We start from the raw sequence: 19433 nt of genomic DNA on the forward strand, positions 1-19433 counted from the left end.
TAAGCTATTTAAGGGGTCATTTAGAGTTGTTAAGGACTGATGACACTTTTCAACTCTCTCTCTAAATCTTTAAGATCACAAGCTTTCTCTAATAAATTCATGAAGAAAATGCTTGTCTTTTGAATTTCAAAGGCTTGTTCAATCTCAATTCCCTTTCCTACTAGAGAAAGCCTTAAGCATCAATGAAGGGCTAGGAAATAGAGAATATGGACAATGATACATATTTTCTAAAAGCCTTGGTTTTAATTCTTCATCAACAAAGAAGATTCAAGTGGTGTTCCATCTAGGGTTTGAAGCTTTCAAGAAAATCAAAGGCTTTGTTCTACAACTAGGGTTTGCACTTCTCACTCCCTCCCTCCCCCCCCCGTCTCCCTAAGTCAAGCCCAACTAACACCAAATCCCACTCATCATTTTGTCAAGCCACTTTGTAGTCCCACGTCTAGTCTAGAAAAAATAGGCCCATTTGTACTCCAATCTCTTTTTCAACCCAAATAAATGCATAAAGTTCCTCCACCATTTAATTCTAAGTCCATTCCTACTTTGTCAAAAGAAAGACCCACAACTCTTGCTTAGATGAAGGTATTTGAAGAACAATGGTTTCATTATGAAGAAGTTAACAATTCTTTTGGTGTTGATTTGGAAGAAGAGATTTTTGATGGAAGCAATAGTACCGATTAGTGGCTAAAAATGCACATTTATTGACTTTAGTTATCAAAATAAAATAAGTTTTATTATTATTTTCAAAGAATTAATATGATTTATTTTATATATGAAAATATTTAATTTTAATTTAATTTGTTTTCATTTTTACAGGAAAATAATGCATATTTGGAAATTTGGAAGAAGAGAAAAAAGAAAAAGAATTAAATATAAAAATGAAATGAAAAGTGGGTGTTTTGAAGTCCAAATTCCTTTTCTCCGTGGAAATTAGATCACGTACCCACTTTTACATTATCCATTATTTGAAGGTGGTGATGGTGCAAATACACTTCGTGCTTTTTACCCAACTTAAGCTGAGTAAACTTATTCATGAAAATTCAAAAGGTAATACAAATTTATCGATGAAAACTGAATTAGCTTTAGCTGGTCGTGACCAAGAAACCACTAGATTGGCTTGGTGGTTCGAGAATTCCTGACTTATTTGTTTATATCAAGCTAAAAAATTTGTCGATGTCTTATATTGGAGAAAAATATGGTCCATGAGTTCCATATATTGGAACTTTGTTTTGAATTGGTCAGGGGTGCTCCTTTTCAATTTATTTGATTTCATATTCATGCCCGGGATATTTCCTGAATGGCATTTTTTCCCATATTTCAAATACTTCGTATAGTACCAAATAAATTATTAGGTGTTCGTTTCTTACTTAGTGCATAAGCAATTTACCAGGCCCAATGCTGCAAGCTTCTAGAATATAATGGGATCTTTGTAAAGTTGATCATTTAATTTTTACCCACTTTTTCACCTTCTTGCTTCTATACCCACTTTTATAATCTATCTTCTCATCATACCTATAATATCCGTTCAAGCATGTCATGGTATTTGGTAATTTGGCCTGAGAGGGCAATTCAGTAATTTTATCCTTGAAGGGTATTTCTGTAATATGGCAAACTATTAGGGGTATTTTCATAAATTTATGTGAATACGTGTTTATGTGTCTATTTGACTATGTTTATGATTTGAATATGTTATGTGAGCAATTATTGAAATTGTGTACGTTTATGAGTAATAATAATAATTCCTTCAAGTTGTAAAGGCATAAGTGTCACAAAATATGTAGTTAAGGGCCTTAATATAATATAAAGGACTTTTGGGCCATAAGTTAATTAAGGAAGTTGAAAACTACTAGATTTATGTGAAATTACTAAAAAGACTTGATCCTAGTTATGAAAAAGTTAGAATTAGGGTAAATTAGTCTTTTCTTTCTAAGGTTAGTATAAGCAGATTAAGAAGAGACTCTGGGTTAAGCGTATTGTAATATGGCTTCCACTTTCTCAAGCAAAGCAAGGAATCCTTTCACTCTCTCATTCAGACCTAGAAGGGTGGTGAAGTAGGAATCGACTTTGAGGTAAGATTCAATTACTCTATAGACTACAGGATATGGTTGTTATTGTTTTTGGGAATTGGAGGTAGAAGTCATGATTTAATCGTTAGAATTGCATATTATGATGCCTATGATTGTGATTAAATGGTAGAAACCTGCTAGGGGGTGATCTATGGGTAATGATTAAGAATGTAGGTTATTGTTAATAGTTGTATAGAGGTTAAAGATGAAGTTAGGGTTCTTGAACCCTAACAATGTATTTATGATAATTTTGAATGAATGCATGAAATGGTGATAAATTAAGGATTATATATGTTTAGGAATGTGGTTTTTCAATTATGAAATTGTTGTAGGTTGAAATCTGGGTTTGATGATGTTTAAGTTCATGTTCATGGGAAAAATGGGTTAAAAATTGCATCCTGCGATTTTTGAAATCTCGTCAAGCGCAATTGCGCTACATATGGTTAGCTAGCTATATAAATAGTTGACTCTTATTATTTTAATGTATGGTTGAACAATTCAAGTTCAAATTAATACTTAATACAAGATCATTCTCGGAACAACACGATTAGGATTGCAAAGAAGCTCCACAATCTCTACATTCTACAAAAAAAAAAAAAACCTTTTTTTTTTTTCTGATTCTGTTTTCTGCAATAGTTGTAATAATGGGAACCAATGACATTCACGCCTTGGTCATCCCTCATTGATAGCAAAAGACATCAATAAAGGCATAATTGTTTCAGATTCTATGTGTTCTTATCTTCTTTGTACTATTTGCCATTTTGTAAAACAAAAAAGATTACCATTTATATCTCATAACAATTTTGTTGATAATATTTTTGATTTAGTTCACATTGACATTTGGGGTTGTTGGACCAAAAATTGGTATGTTTTAAAATGTAAATCGCAAGCGCACGAATTAAGTATATAGAATAGTGTTCGTGTAAGCAAGGACGTCGAACCCAAGAGAATTTACTAAAATAAAAAAGAAACTATTTTAAACCAAAATTAAATACACTCTAACCTAGCTCCAAAGATGGATGAGATTTTGTGTCAAGAAAATAAAATAAAAGATAGAAGATAAAGTTATTTAAGACAAGAAAAATAAACAAATTATCATTTGTAAACAAGTTGTAAAAGAAACAATATTAAGATACTAGAATCCACAAAATTTAAGATTAATAATATTTATTAGTATATTGATTCCCAAGGTTATTGAAAGTTGAAATAAATCAAACTATCACATTCAAAATAGATTTATAGTTTGAGCACAAATTATTTCTAAGAAAGATAGGATTTTTCTTCACTTTTTAAAAATATAAGTATAAAGTATTTAATGTGAATCAACTTAATAAAAAAAAAATCAAATAACATTATTTATAAGGCAAAACATAATATTTTTGTTCTAAGCATTGAATGTATACAATTTAATGACATATCTTAATAAAAGAATATTATGTTTTTCAAGATATCAAAGACATATATGAAGAAGAAAAAATCCATAAATTTGTTGCATTACAAGCGAAATCAACATACAACAATAAATACTCTCTAGTTACAAGTTGCTTCATCATGATCTTAATAATCTTATGAAAAAGATTAGAAGCACATAATTAGAATCTAAAACATATTACAAAAGAAATACATACTTGGCACAAAATGATCTTCTAAAAGGAGGAGAGAAAATGTAGAAAAGATGATAGTAACCCAAAAATGTCAAGTCACCCCAAAATTCTCTTGAAACTATGTAGAGTCCAAGAATTTTACTTAGCTAGTTAGATAGTAGTAGTAGTAGTAGTAGTAATAGCTATAGTATGTTTATTACTGTGGATTTTGGTTCAAGCCGGGACTTAGTTGAACACTCGTAGCAACACTTATAGATTTTATAAGTTTAACCTATAGTTTAAGAATATTAATTATAACATAAGGTTTGATTAATATAGCTGATTATAAAGATGTTATTTATTATACTATAAGGTTTAGATAGAACTAATAAGAACATGAAACTTGTCATGTGCATGTTTATTGAGAAATTAAGTATTTTTGAGGAATAGTTTTATAAGAAAAATATTTGAAAACCCCAGAATCTGCCAGCAGCTTTAAAATCGTTATATGACTCAGTCAATGCTGTTTACTCAATTCAAATTAGGCTGAAAAAGTGCAATTACGTGTATAATATTTCAGCGTATGTCGATAAATCGCAGCTCTAGGGGCGATATATCGCCACACGGGGAATACGAAAATATGTAACTTCGCATGAACGCTTAGACGAGCCTCGGATAGAGCTGTAAATATGGGCCGGGCTTTCTATCACGGCACAAAACCAGCACAAGCCCGGGAGGCACAAGCATGACACGACACGAAAAAATATGGGCTTGGGCCAGGCACGACACGAATTGAAAATTGGCACGACACGGTACGACACGACACGACATGGGCATGAGCACGTCACGGCACGACAAGCCCGAAGGCACGACACGAAAGCACGAACAAACTAGCTCGAAAGCACTACACGATAAAAAGCCCGATATTTTGACATTAATAATGATAATAAATTTTTATTAGTCAATTATCTATAAGTTATAATTATAATAAAAGTCTATTATTTTTCTCAATTTTATATTTTTATAATTATATTAATTCATTTTAAGATTTGTGAGTTAAAATTTTTAGTATTTATTATTAGGTATTCAAATTCTAATAATTATCTTTGATATAATTTTGTGCAAAGTATTGTTAAAAAGTATATAAAAATATCTAAAACTATAATTTAAACAAAGAAATGTATTTGGATTGGTGGTGAGTCCATTGATTGTTAAAGAGGAGGTGGAGGGTTCAATTCCCCTTCCTCACATTTTTTGGAAATAATAAAATGGGCTTAAAAGTGGGCCCACATAAGGAAAGTGGACCAGCCCGAATAAGGAAAGTGGGCGGCCCGACACGGCACGACATGGGCTGGGCCCATGGGCCGTGCTGGGCTTACTCTTTCAAATATGGGCCGAGCCAGCCCGGCACGAATTGAAATACGGGCCTGGCTCGAATTATTCGGAGGCACAAAAAATGTGGGCCGGGCCGGGCCGCCCACATTTACAGATCTAGCCTCGGGGATTGTAATGACCCAACTTATTCTAGACTTTGGACCATTAAAACTACTTATACATAGACACTATTCTTAAGAAAACTTACATACAAAATAGTCATAACTTTATTAAAAATTGTAAAGCAAAAGTTAAATACATAAAAATTCGGTTAGGATATGGGATCCCATTGTTTTGAAAATAAAACATAACATAACTTAAATCTTAAATAAATTGGTTACAAAATTAAGTGCGGAAATACATAGAAATCATAATTAAAAGACTTAAACAACTTCGTCCTCGAATTGTTCATGCAGTCCACCGATTCCATTCTCCCTTAATACACAATCCCAAGCTGCCAAGAATCTTACCACCGCCATAACTATTTTCCTGCACATATAAAACAAAGGAATGAGCCTAATGCACAACAAGGAAAATCTACTACAAGCATGCACCATAAACATAAACATATAAACATTCACTATAAACATATATCATAATTCTAACCCATGTACATGGTAACTATTGGGGTTTGCTAACTAAGCAACTGTAAGCCTCAAAATACAATGAGGTTTGCAAGCTAAGCAACTATAAGCCCCAAAACATAAAAATGTTGGGGTTTGCTATTTAAGCAACTATAAGACCCAAAACATATATCATAACATATAAAAACATACTATAGCATAATCATAACATATAAAAACATACTATAGCATAATCATATAAGCATATAATACTATCCTATTTTCCTTACCAAATACCGGGATGTGAGAACAAGGACGAGATTTTGGAATACTCCTAAAAACCCTTAATAGAAAGGTGAGTATTCTAAAAGAAAGAGATGAAAAGGAATGAACTAAACCACAGAAAAGATACTTACCAACAAGAACCTCAAGTTCAAAGAACTTAGATGCCTAACCACGAATGAAAATAGCGAGTTAGGAATTGAGTAGAGAAAAACTATAAAAACTAATGAAACAATATAGAAAGGAATTAGAAATAGGAATACCTTGAATGCACTATAATCGAACTACACCTCAATATCGGAATACACATTATTATCCTTACTTCCCAAGTGTTTAATAAGCTTAGAGTGATAAAGCTTATAACCCCAACCCAAGTGTATAATACTCTAAAGTAAACCTAGCAGCTTGAAGGCTCTGAACTCAGCTTGAAGAATGAAAGAAATGGCTGGGTACTAGGTCCTATTTATAGAGTTCAAGAATGAAAAGATCTTCATTTAGCTTGAATAAAAATAATGACTTTTTAATAGAAAATAATTTGAATATTTGTTCAGCAGAGGCTTAAGACTCGGTCAAAAAGATTCTGGACTTATCAAGAGGTTATGGAATAAAATGAGCTCGGTTTCAAAATTATTCAAAAATCATGCCCTAGAGCCGATATTGTAATGCCCCAAATTTCCTAATAAGGTTTAGGACCTTGATTAGGAGACCGGGAGGGCCATAATTGATTTATTATGCTATTTAATGTTAATGTGCATGTTTATGTGAATTATATTATTATATGATGATAAATGCATGCATATGGGTCCACATTTTATTATAAGGGCATTTTGGTAATTTGGCCCGTTGAGGGCGTGATTGTGTATTTTCATGCATGTGGGTGAGTTATAAATAATACCACATTATATGTGGATTTTTTCGAGCCATTCGGCATGAGACGATCATGGAATGCAAGTTTTTGGTCTGGTCATAACCGGGTAAGTTCGAGGCTCGGGGTGAGTCTCGGGGTGATTTTAATGATTAGAACGTTGCCGGGAATTAAAGGGTAATGAGATATGAATTATTAGCATTTGAGAATATTGAGAATAACAGAAATTGGAGGGTGTTAATTATAATTAACAAGATAGGTGAGAATTTTGAGAATAACAGGAATTGGAGGGTGTTAATTATAATTAACGAGATAGGCGGGAAATGACAGTTTTACCCTTGGAAGTCTTTAGAGGGATTTAATTGACCTAAGGGCAATATGGTCATTTGGTGAAGGATATGTATCATTCAAAGGCTGTATAAAGTATAAGAAAAATAGAGCATCATTATCATCCTCATCTCTCTCTCCCGTACCTCTCGTTCTCTTCTTCTTCCTTCCTAATTTTTGAACCTTACTTGAAGAACCAAGCTAGGAAATCAAGGTTTGAGGCTTAGAACTTTGATTCTTCCATTGAAGAGGATCTAAATCCTACTTGAGGTAAGATTTTATCCATGAATATAAGCTATACTCTGTTTTTCCTTATGGATTTTCAGTTGAGAATTTGAGATGATAAGTTGAGAATTCATGGAAGTTTTTGAATAAGATTGATTGGGTTTTGATGAGGTTGTGATATGTATGAAGTTTAGGGGTTGAGTGGCATGTTTGGGTGATGTTTGGGGCTGGTTTGAAGGGTTGTTTTTCAGGAGAAGTCGCAAGGAAGGAAACCAAAAAGATTCTGGTATGTGATTGGCGTAGCAGCGCTAGGCAGGGCAGAGAGCTGGGCCTCTCTGACTTGAAATAGTGCCTCAGCGCCATTTAATAGGGCTGCAGCGCTGGTTCATTTTTCCATCAAGCCTATTTTAGGGCTCGAGATGACTTTTAAGGCTCGGGGATGAGTTCTTTTACCTTGTTTGGGTAGATTGAGATTCCCGAGAGCGTGGGATGGATCCCAGGAGTGAGGTTTTAGATTATAAACCTTTTTATGATTTACTTTATTAATAGATTCCAATTGGTTATGACTAGGTGACCGCTAAGGGACTAAAATGTCGATCGTTCTCAAGGGTCGTTCTTATATTATTTCTCGCTCAAACCCAAGGTAAGAAAACTACACCCCATATGTGACATGCATGGTTATTCTTGATGCATGTTGGATGTCTAAATTTGAACATTGATAGCATATTGAATGCTTAGCGATCTTGCTCACTTGTGTATGGTTATTATTGAGGCATGTTGGATGTTTAAGTGTGATGCTTGTGATGCACGAGAAACACGTGATTAGGACATGCCATGAATATTGAATATGAGACTATTCAGAGCTTGAGTCTCTGTGTTTATGCATGATTCCAATTATGCTAGCAATTGTTAAGTAAGCGTGCTGAATGCCCTGTATTTGGATATTTGACATACGATACATGTTTGGTAGCATTGCTTACTTGTGCGTGGCACTGACTCATTAGTCAGAATTGGAAAATGTGTCAGTATCAACTGTGAAGCTGTGACTCATTAGTCAAGTTCAGCAGTGGTACTAAGCACTTGTCACACAGTGCTGACTCATAAGTCAGGAACGACCTTAGTGTATTCAACGCAAGCCAACAAAGATTAGATCTAATCTACATCTGCATTAGATGACTCAACAAGAGCATTAATGCTGGACAGACCTCAAGTTCGATGAAAACTAAAAGCGCTTGTGTGGCTTACCCATCAGTCACTCATCTGTTTAAGCTAGTGACTACCCATTAGTCACTCATCTGTTTAAGCTAGTGACTACCCATCAGTCACTCATCTGATTAGAGCCATTGCAAGAAAGCCCAGGTAACGGTTTCGTTACACAACTATGGGCACTGAGCCCCATAGTGACTTGCTTGTCAGTCACTCAGTATGGTTAACAGAACCTTAAAGTGATATTCACTCATCTGTTCAGGGCTATAAGCTTTGTATGATCATTCTGATCATCATTTGCATGGCTTTGGGTGCTGAGCCCCGTGGTGACTTGCTTGTCAGTTACTCAGTATGGTTTACCAGAACCTCAAGTGTTAAATCACTCATCTGATTAGGATTGACTTGATAGTCATCCAATCAGGAGGGCAGGATTTCTTATCCTAGATTCCCCAGCATTATTTGAATTTTTTTGCATGCTTGAATAGAGCTATGTTTGCTAGGCATGCCAAATATGATTTGATATCGTGATATGAGTGTTCATGAGCATATTGAGTTTTCTTGCCGGGCTTCGGCTCACGGGTTCTATGTGGTGCAGGTAAAGGCAAAAAAAAGCTGGACCATCCTTGAGTTGGAGAGCTTAGGTGACGATGTGTACATATGCGGCTGCTCGACCGCCACGGTCGAGGGTTGAAAGAGGAACTAGGGTTAAACCCTGTTTTGCCGCTTAGATCGGCTGGTTGTAAATATTTTCTTGTAATAGACCTTTAAATTATATTTTTGGGATCCCAATGTATACAGTAAACTTTCTAATGAAACGTTATATCCTAATCAAAATTTTTAATCCCTAAACTGCTAATCATACTTAGTTACACGTTTATGGCCAAATGACTCGATTAGCGAGTTTAGCATTGTTTATAATGTGCACCGTAACGGTCCCTGGAGTTGGGGCGTTACAGATATATCGCCCATGCTGGGCGTTACAGATATATCGCCAATTCTAGGTGATATATCGCCTGGGCTTATGTTCCTGAGGCTCGTCGAAGTGGTTGTGTGAAGTTACGTGTTTTTCGTATTCCCCGAGTGGCGATATATCGCCCCCTAGAGCTGCGATATATCGGCATACGCTGAAATATTATACACGTAATTGCACTTTTTCAGTCTAAGTTGAATTAAGTAAACAACTTTGATTGAGTCCTATAACGATTTCAAAGCTGCTGGCAGACTCTGGGATTTTCAAATATTACTCTTAATAAACTATTCCTCAAAAATACTTAATTTCTTAATAAACATGCACATGACAAGTGTCATAATCTTATTGGTTATCTAAACCTTATTGTATAATAAATATCATTTTCATAATCAACTATATTAATCAAACCTTATGTTATAATTAATATTCTTAAACTATAGGTTAAACTTATTAAATCTATAAGTGTTGGTACGAGTGTCCAACTAAGTCCCGGCTTGAACCAAAATCCACAGTAATAAACATACTATAACTACTACTAGCTATTACTATTACTAATACTATCTAACTAGCTAAGTAAAGTTCTTGGACTCTACAATTCTCCCCTACTAAAAAGAATTTCTTCCTCGAAATTTACTTATCAAACAATTCCGGATACCGGTCTCGCATGTCTTCCTCCAACTCCCACGTTGCCTCCTGATGGGTCCATTCATAAGTACAAAGCACGACTTGTGGCTAAAGGGTTTCACCAACAACATGTTTTTTATTATAATGAGACGTTTAACCCTGTGGTGAAGCCAGTTACAATTCGAATTCTCTTGACAATTGCTATCTCAAAAGGTTGGTGCATTTGTCAATTAGATGTTAACAATGCATTCCTCAATGGTGACTTGAAAGAGGAAGTGTACATGGTCCAACCTCCGGGGTTTGAAGATAGCTTACATCCTACAAAAGCTTATCGCCTTCACAAAGCCCTCTATGGTCTCAAACAAGCTCCAAAGACTTGGTTTGACAAGCTGTCTATTGCGTTGTTCAGCTACGAGTTTGTCTCTACTAAACCTAATTCTTCATTATTTATGTGTGTAACTTCAACTTATTACATCTATGCTCTTGTCTATGTGGATGATATTTTGATCATAGGCAACTCTACCCCAGTCACAGAAAAAATATATTTAGGACCTTATTTTTCGTGCCCGGATGCAAAGTGCCAAGCCTATTGGGACTCCTATAAATGCTGGTTTGAAACTCTCCAATTGATCATGTCTAAGATGCCACCCTATATCGATCTATTGTCAGAGCTCTACAATATGCCACTATCACTAGACCCGAGATTGCATACTCTGTCAACAAGGTAGCCCAATTTATGCATAATCATCTTGCTTCTCAGTGGGTTGCTGTCAAGAGGATTCTTCGTTACCTTACTGGCACTTTAGACCATGGCATTCATCTTCGTCGATCAGCTGCTTTAAACCTTGAAGCTTTTAGTGACGCTGACTGGGCTTTAGATCCTGTTGATTGCAGGTCCACAACAGGTTTCTGCATATACTTTGGTGGTAATCTCATTGCTTGGCAGTCCAAAAAGCAGAACACAATTTCATGTTCTTCCACTAAGGCTGATTTTCATATTTTAGCAACTGTTGTCACTAAGATCTCATGAATTCAGTCCTTGCTTCAGGAACTTTGTCTACCTCTTGGTGTGCCTCCAATAGTGTGGTGTGACAACCTCAGCTCTATTATGCTTGTTGCAAATCCTATCCTTCATACACGCACAAAACATATCGAGATTGATCTCTATTTTGTTCATGACAAAGTGTTGCAACATCAGCTTTGTGTCAAGCATGTCCCAGCTCTCGATCAAATTGCTGACTATCTCACCAAGCCTATTTCAAGCACTAGATTTTCTGATCTCAAGGACAAACTCGATGTGGTGTCATTATCCACACTGAGTTTAAGGGGGGCTGTTAAGGAGTTAGTTAGTTAGATAATACTTAAGGTTGTTAATTTGTTTCTTTGTTGTTACTTAACAGCTTTTTGTTTCTTTGCTGTTACTTAATAGCTTTGTCTATTTTGTTAGACTCTAACTAACTTAGTGTATATAAGGTGTTGGTTCCTCTTTAATCAATAGAGATCAATATACAGATTTTCTTCATTTGATATTCTTTAATTTCTCTGAAACCTAATACCCTGCGACATAAATGATACAAGGGTTAGAGAAACTGAAGAAATGACTTATTCATTCCACTGCATATAATGCAAGTGTTCTTACCATTATCTCTGTTTAATTCAATTATAAAAACATGTTCTAAGTTTTCTTATATTGATTTGTTTAATATATGATTTACATGAAAATAAATAAGATCATGTATAAGTATTCCCAATATATAAATGTTGTAATTTTTCTATTGAATATTTTGTTTGTACTTCCTTACTGGGATTTTAGCTCACCCCTTACTTTCTCCTTTCAGGTAGGCGTTAGGTTAGTGTAACATGCATGGTGAGCTGGGAGTTTTCATGGTCATAAGTATGTATGCTGCGAGAGGCCAGTGGATGGGGACGATCCAGAAACGCCATAGAATAATGTTTAATCTATTTTTATTTCATTCTCAATCTTAGTGGATTGTATTATTTTCTACAAAATTTCATAAAGACATTCTATTTTGTTTTTAAACATTTGGGCCCATACTACATTATTTTGATAAGGCCCACTGAAATTTTGGACTTTTATTGGAATTTTCCTACATAAGCATTAAAATGGTATTTTTGCAAAGTTAGACAAGATACGACGTTTTACATGTTCGCATGTGAGGTTCCTGCCGTCACTAGAAGCCTGATTGAACCTATTGGTGCGATCCTTTCTCCAGAAAATCCATAAATGGTTTGTTTGCGAGGTTCTAAGTCTTGTACAGATAAATTCATTCTCTCAAAGGATGACTTATATAATATGTTGACTGAACTTCTTGTGTCAACCGACACTCTCTTCACCATCATGTTGGCTATCTAAACATCTACAACTTGGGGGTCTATGTGGGGGAACCAAACATGTTGTGAGTCCCACTCAGAGAAATTTATACAGTCTTCCTCTACTCGAGCTTTTTTGGAAGTCCGCTCCTTGACTGTTAGCATTTCGATATCTTGTTCACGACGTAGGGTCCTAGCGTATCTCTCTCTCACCTTAGCACTATCACCTGCCAAGTGTGGTCCTCCACAGATAGTGAGTAGGGTGCCCAAGACAGTGACATGCTTTAATGGAGGCAAGCATTGACGTCCTCACATTTACTCGTTGCCTATAGCAGCTGTTTGTTGGGCGTCAGCCCCTGCTCATATATATCTCCTCAGATGTCCCTGTCGGATTAGGAATTCGATCTCATCCTTTAACTGGTTGCATTTTTTTGTGTCATGGCCATGGTCATTGTGGAAGCAAAAAAACTTTTTGTGTGTCTCTCTTAGAGATGTCCTTCCTAATGGGGGATGGTCGCCTAAAAGGCATAGTAGTGTGATTAGCTTGATACACTTCAGCTCGACTATCGACCAGCCCTGTATAGCTGGTGAATCTTGACTCATATTTTTTCTGCTTAGAACACTTGTTATCAAATGTAGCAGTGTCATTGCTCGCCTGTTTTCCCCGTTCTTGCCATTATTTTTCCCACCATTATTGTTTGGTTTACTCGAGCCACTAACAACTTTGGTCGGTTCTTTCTTATTACCCTGTTCCATATATTTGGAGCCTTTCCTGCGTTGGCTATGGCCTCTTCTAGCTTGATATATTTATCTGCTCTGTCCAAAAATTTCTGGGTAGTTTTAACGCCATTTTTTCGCAGCTATTTCATAGTGGGGATTGTCTTTGTACTCCTGTTGTTATGACCATCATTTTTCCCTCGCCCCCACATTTTTGGCCCGAGCAACTGCTCTCATGAACCTTTGGATGTATTCCTTCAAAGGTTCACCTTCTTTTTGCCTTATATCCATCATATGATTAGCTTCCGTGGGATGTATGCGAGCAACATAGAATTGCCTGTATAATTTTTTGACGAACATCTCCCAGGAGGTAATGGTGGCAGACTGAAATTTGAAGTATCACTCCTAAGCAGAATCAGATAAACTTGTTGGGAATATCCTGCATCGTGTATCTTCATATACTTTCTGAATATCCATTTGCATCTCAATCTTATTAACATGAGATACAAGGTCTTCTTTTCCAGTATAGCAGGGCAGAACATGCATCTTGAGCTTGCTTGGGACTTTTGCTAGTGTAATCTTGCTGAAGAACGGAGTGTCATTTCTTCAGTCATACTCAATATCTAAAGTTTTACTCCTGACCTGCTGTTATACGACAAGATTCAACACATCAATTTGAGCTTAAACAACGGTTGGAATTGCGGGAGCAGGAGCAGCTGCTGGAATGTGTTCATCGTGCCTTTCTCTTTGATCGTTCAACACATTCCTCAGATCTTCTTCTATGCGTCACTGGCTGACCCCTCCTAATCGATTGAACACATTAGGCTGCCTTGGTTGCCCTCTGCATTTTGGCTCTCTAGTCGATAGTTCATAAGCGGAGGCTCTTACTGTGCGTGCTTCTGCTCGTCTGCTCGACCATCATTTCTCCTTGGATTTTGATAATATTAGAGATTTCCTTCATTATAGTCCTGCCTGTCTCTAAATTATGATTGATGGGTCCGAGACCGGCTATTCATGCCATCTCCTTCTTTACGACCAAAGTCGTTAAGGTAAACAGGGGGTGGCCTGCACTGGTCGCTAGGTCCCGAAGCATTATTATGCTGTGGGGAACCTCTAAATGCATAGCTAATGTCGGGTTGCATCATATTTCCTGAAAAGACATTTCCTAGCCCCCTTCCAGGGAACTTGTTCATTAGTTACCAGGTGTCTTGGGCTTCGAGGACATTGTTCGTATCTATTTTTCCTTGGATTTTTCTCACTTACTAGAACATAACGTTGAGGTGGACGTTGCTTGTTAGGTTTGCCATAATTATGTGGCTAACCTTCTGGTTGAGCAGCTCGAGGTTGTTCTGGGTGATGAGGGTCCTGAGGTGGTGGAGGATTTTGAGGTTGCTCAGGTTGTTAAGGCATCTGTGTAGGTTAAAACCGCTGAGTTAGCTGAATATCAACATCCAAGGCAGTAGTAGCATCCCTTTGATAATGTTCCATTTTCGCCTGTCTGGTATTTTGCTCTCGTCGTTGCTTGTCAATCTCCATCTATTGCATGATCATTGTCCCAACCACATTCTCCTAGTTAGCCTTTAGAGTGGATACCTCATCTTGAAACATCCCCATGGCTGCTCGCAAGGTTTAGCATCTATTTCCTCGCTGTCTTCCTCTAATTCCACCTGAGGCTCCTCTTCAGTAACCCCTGGGGAGGAGGTGGATTTTGAGGGCCTTCTGATGTTTGACCTGCCTGTTGACCTTGAGTCTTCTTAGGCTTAGGAGGCATGGTTGCTTAGTTAATATCTGACAGTGGATCTCCTTGAGTTTAGCTCTCAATGAATGCACCAAAATGTTGATCACTGATCTGGCCAATGACATAAAGTCAATTAAACGACGTAAAATGAGAAATGAACTTTTATAATAATAAACGACACAAGAAGTTATAGTGGTTCGGCCCCAGAATATAATAACCTACATCAATGTTAGTACGCTTATTTATGTAGAATTCTCAAAACCCGCGATCAGATGAATTGGATCAACTGAGTTTCGCGAGTTTGAGAGAGTACAATAAACTGTGTATAAAAGCACTTAGAAACGTAGATTCTCTAGAAGTTTAAGACTTACAACGTAAGAAATAATGGTTCACTAAGATATTTATTTATAGGCTTAGGAACTTACATAAATAAGTCATGGGCCTTACACAATTTTTTGTAACAAATGTTTATAAAATAATACAAGGTAACTTAACATTACGTAAATATATTGTCTTAACCAATTCTGAAGATTATTCGCGTATTATCCGACCAGCTCTGGTCGTGTGCACCGACCAGCCTAGTTAGCAATTATTCAAAGTGCCTTTAAATCCAATTAGCAATAAAAACAATATTCATTTCTGGCCGAGGGTCGACGTGGTGTTTGTGGATTAGGTTGTCGTTTGACCATCACGTGTCATAATTTTGCACCACGTCATCATGCTAATTTTAGGTAAAACAATTAGTTTATTGCTTTTAGTGTTTTATTTTATGCTATTTCTATGATGTCATATTTGTTAGTGGGCTATATAAGCTTACGAGTGGAAATGTAATAAGATACTACTCATTATTGATAATTTGAAATAGAGTCTTGAGAGAGAGTATGTTCTCCAATTTTGGAGGTTTCTCCTTTTATTTTGCAATTTATTTGGCATGAGCTATGCTCACCATTCCATCAATACCTATTCGTACTTATATTACACTTCAATAATAGTTAAAGATAATATTGTAAAAATATATATTTTTTGCATCCACCATAAAAATAATTATCCTTTAGTGATCAAATTTTGTGACTAAATGTCACTTTTAATCATAACAAAAATTACTTGGGACTAAAAAAAATTATATTTAGACACAAATAGTGTCACTAATATAGTTTTAACCACAATTATTATATATAATGATAAAATTTATTGTGATTACTGAAACCACATTCAGTCACAATTATAAATTATGACTTTTGTGACTAATCATATTTTTGAATGACAATGTAGGTGTTACAAGTTTTTCACTATAGTTACAAATTTTGTTGTGACTAGATGTGAGATATTTTATAGTGATTGTATTAAATTTAATATTTGTTGTGTTTTTTTTTTCAAAAGATTAATATTGAACTAATATAATTGCTGCAAAAAAAAATATTGAAATAATATAATCGTAATTATATAAATACATAAATTGATATTCTGTTAATGAGGATAAAATATATGTCAGCACAACATAATCTGAAATGATAAAAGTCATCAATGTACTTCCTCGAAACTAAGATTATCGAAGATTTAGTTAGGCTGTATATGTAGTACTAATCCAAGTAATAATGATTTCATCATTTCTAGATGTAACTCTATGTATATAATTATAGTAAATTTAATAATATTATATATAATATAGCATATAACCAATCATTTTTTGTTGTTGGGAACATACATAACCAATCATTAAAGGGTCTTATTTGTCTTTATCAAAAAGTGTTATTTGTCTGTGTAAGAAACAAAAAGTGTTATTTGTCCCCCAAAAAAAAAATCATTAAATGCTGTTGGATCTACTTTGAATAAATTATACCTTAAATACACATGTAAGATTAGGGGTGCACATTTAACCCGCAAAACCCGAAAACCCGTAAAACCCGCCCGACCCGAACCCGGAGAATCCGTTTTTTTTTTCTTCGAAAAACCAACAAAATCGAGTTTAACCCGACTCGAACCCGAAAAAATTGGGTCGGATTCGGGTTTGCAATATATATACTGTCGGGTTCGGGTGTAACCCGAAACCCGACTGAATTTTTTTTAAAAATAAAAATAAATATAATCAAAATCTAAACTGAAACAATTGAATTTAACCCTAAACTTTACCCGACCCCCTTTTTTTTTTGTTCTTCTCCTTCGTTTCAGTCAAGCGGCAGCCCAGCCCCAGCCTCCCTCGTCGTCCTCCTTCGGTTCAAGCTTCAGCAGAGCAGCACCATCATCAACATCAAGCACGGGCCACGACAGCCTGAGCTGAGCCTCCCTCTTGGTTCAAGCTTCATCACGGCAGCAACAGCAAGGAGGAGAGAAGAAGAGAAGTCAAGTGCCAGCCACTGCCTTGCCTGCCGCCGACCCAACCCTTCGAGACGAGCCCGAAGCCTCCCTTAGCTCTCACGCGGCGGCACCACCGGCCACCACCAGCGGCGCAACACACCTCGCCTCGCCTCGGTCTGGTAAGCACAGTACATAATACATATTTACATTTAGTATATATATATGTATATATATAATATATATATATGTTAGGATAGGCAGTTTCGGTTAAGTTAGATGTTAGAATTTTATAATTCAGAATCAGATTTTATATATATATGTATATATATATATATAAGTAGGCAGACAGGTTTCGGGTCTTTCGAAGCCTTCTTTGCTCTTTGTTTTGGTTCTTTTTGTTGTTCTTGCTTCAGAGAAATCATTGGCTGTTCAAGCTAGGTTTCTTTCCACTACTCAACAAAGTAAGTAATTTCACAAACAACCATTTTTTATTTCTCTTTTCTGAATAGATTTTACATATATATATATATACATGTATTAAAATTTAATTTTGATAAAAATTATGAACTTTTTTTTCTTAGGATATGCGAATGTTTTTGCAACTTTGGGACTTGTTTGCAAGTGTTGTTGTGATGGCCCCAAGGGAGAATGCACAAGTAGCTGGACCAACTCTTGCTCTAAAATCCAATGCCTTCCTTGGAAACAAAATTATCAATGAAAATTTTCTCTTTTTGTTTTTGTGATGTTGTACATGTATATATATATATAATATCTATACGATAATATATATAAGTACCAGTATACTTACTGGGCAATTAAAGGTTATTATTACATAGAAACTTTAAGTAACTTAATTTTTATCTTCTTTTAGCAAATATCAGAAACAATCGCACATAGTACTACTGAAACTGCCAAAAAATGATATTTTTGAAAGAAAAAAAATGGTATTTTTGAAAAAAAAATGGCAATTTTGAAAAAAAAAATGGCATTTTTGCAAATCTGGGCTTTTCGGCCCAAAATCAGAAATGGCCCATCAAACCCGAAATTACACCCGAACCCGAACCTGAACCCGACTGAACCCGAACCCGAACCCGACTGAACCCGAAAAAATCCGAAAATTTCGGATCGGTTTCGGTACCATTTTTCGTAACTCGAAACCCGCAAACCCGAACCCGATGAACCCGAAACCCAAAAATCTGACCCGTGTGCACCTCTATGTAAGATTATTACATTCCATACTTATCCACAATTTAAAAAAAAAAAACATTTTATCATATTTGCGACAAATATTTATCAAATAATGATATTATATCTTAAATATTCACATAATTCATTTAGTTAACAAATAACAACATATTATTACGACATTATATTAGAAAAGTAGTGCAGTAATTAATTAGCAGCTCATCCTAAAAAATATATATATAAATACGAAATTAATTAACATTATTAAATTATATACCTATGAACAAATAAATAATTAAAATATGAATAATGCTAGACACACTTAAATTAATTGTACATATTTTTTTATATATATAATGATATATTAAATTTTAATCATAAATAATTTTAAGTGCGGACCACATCGTTTTTAATTGTATAGTTCAAATTAATTACATACCATTGTGTGTAAATAATATATCTTCTATTTAATAAGTGTGTAGATAACGAAAATTATTGGTTTTAACGGTTTTTTATTTTTTTCTATTAATTTTAACGGAATATTCATATATTTAACAGAATATTCTTATAATTAACGATAGTTTGTAAATACTTAAACTTAAATAAAATAAAATAAATAATTAAAAAAATTAAAATATGATATTTTTGAGATATTTTACAATGATAATTATTTAAAAATAATAAATAATTAAAAAATTAAAAAAATATTTTTTTGAGATATTTTACAATGATAATTATTTAAAAATAATAAATAATTAAACAAATTAAAATAGGAAAATTTTCAGATATTTTACAATGATAATTATTTTAAAATAATAAATAATTAAACAAATTAAAATATGATATTTTTGAGATATTTTACAATGATAATTATTTAAAAATAATACAATCATATGTTTATAACTTAAAAAAATTTAATTAAACTTAAACTCACTTATTAGAATAATATTATATTAAACATATAATATAATCTACAGTGAATTAGCAACAAATTGTGTTTCTTAAAAAAACTAGCAATAAACTTAAATTTAAAATCCACGTATAATATTTAATATTACATTAAACATATAATATATAATCTATTG

General features: G+C 34.7%; 1 long non-coding RNA gene across 1 annotated transcript; it reads left to right on the top strand.

Moving 5' to 3' along the window:
* The first annotated feature begins 16954 nt into the window (after nucleotides 1-16954).
* LOC133818500 (uncharacterized) lies at nucleotides 16955-18002 on the top strand. Its single transcript, XR_009885923.1, has 2 exons — nucleotides 16955-17624; nucleotides 17745-18002. It is a non-coding gene; the product is annotated as an uncharacterized LOC133818500 (long non-coding RNA).
* Nucleotides 18003-19433: the final 1431 nt, after the last annotated feature.

This window comes from Humulus lupulus, chromosome 1 (assembly GCF_963169125.1).
Source record: "Humulus lupulus chromosome 1, drHumLupu1.1, whole genome shotgun sequence".
Lineage (NCBI taxonomy): Eukaryota > Viridiplantae > Streptophyta > Magnoliopsida > Rosales > Cannabaceae > Humulus > Humulus lupulus.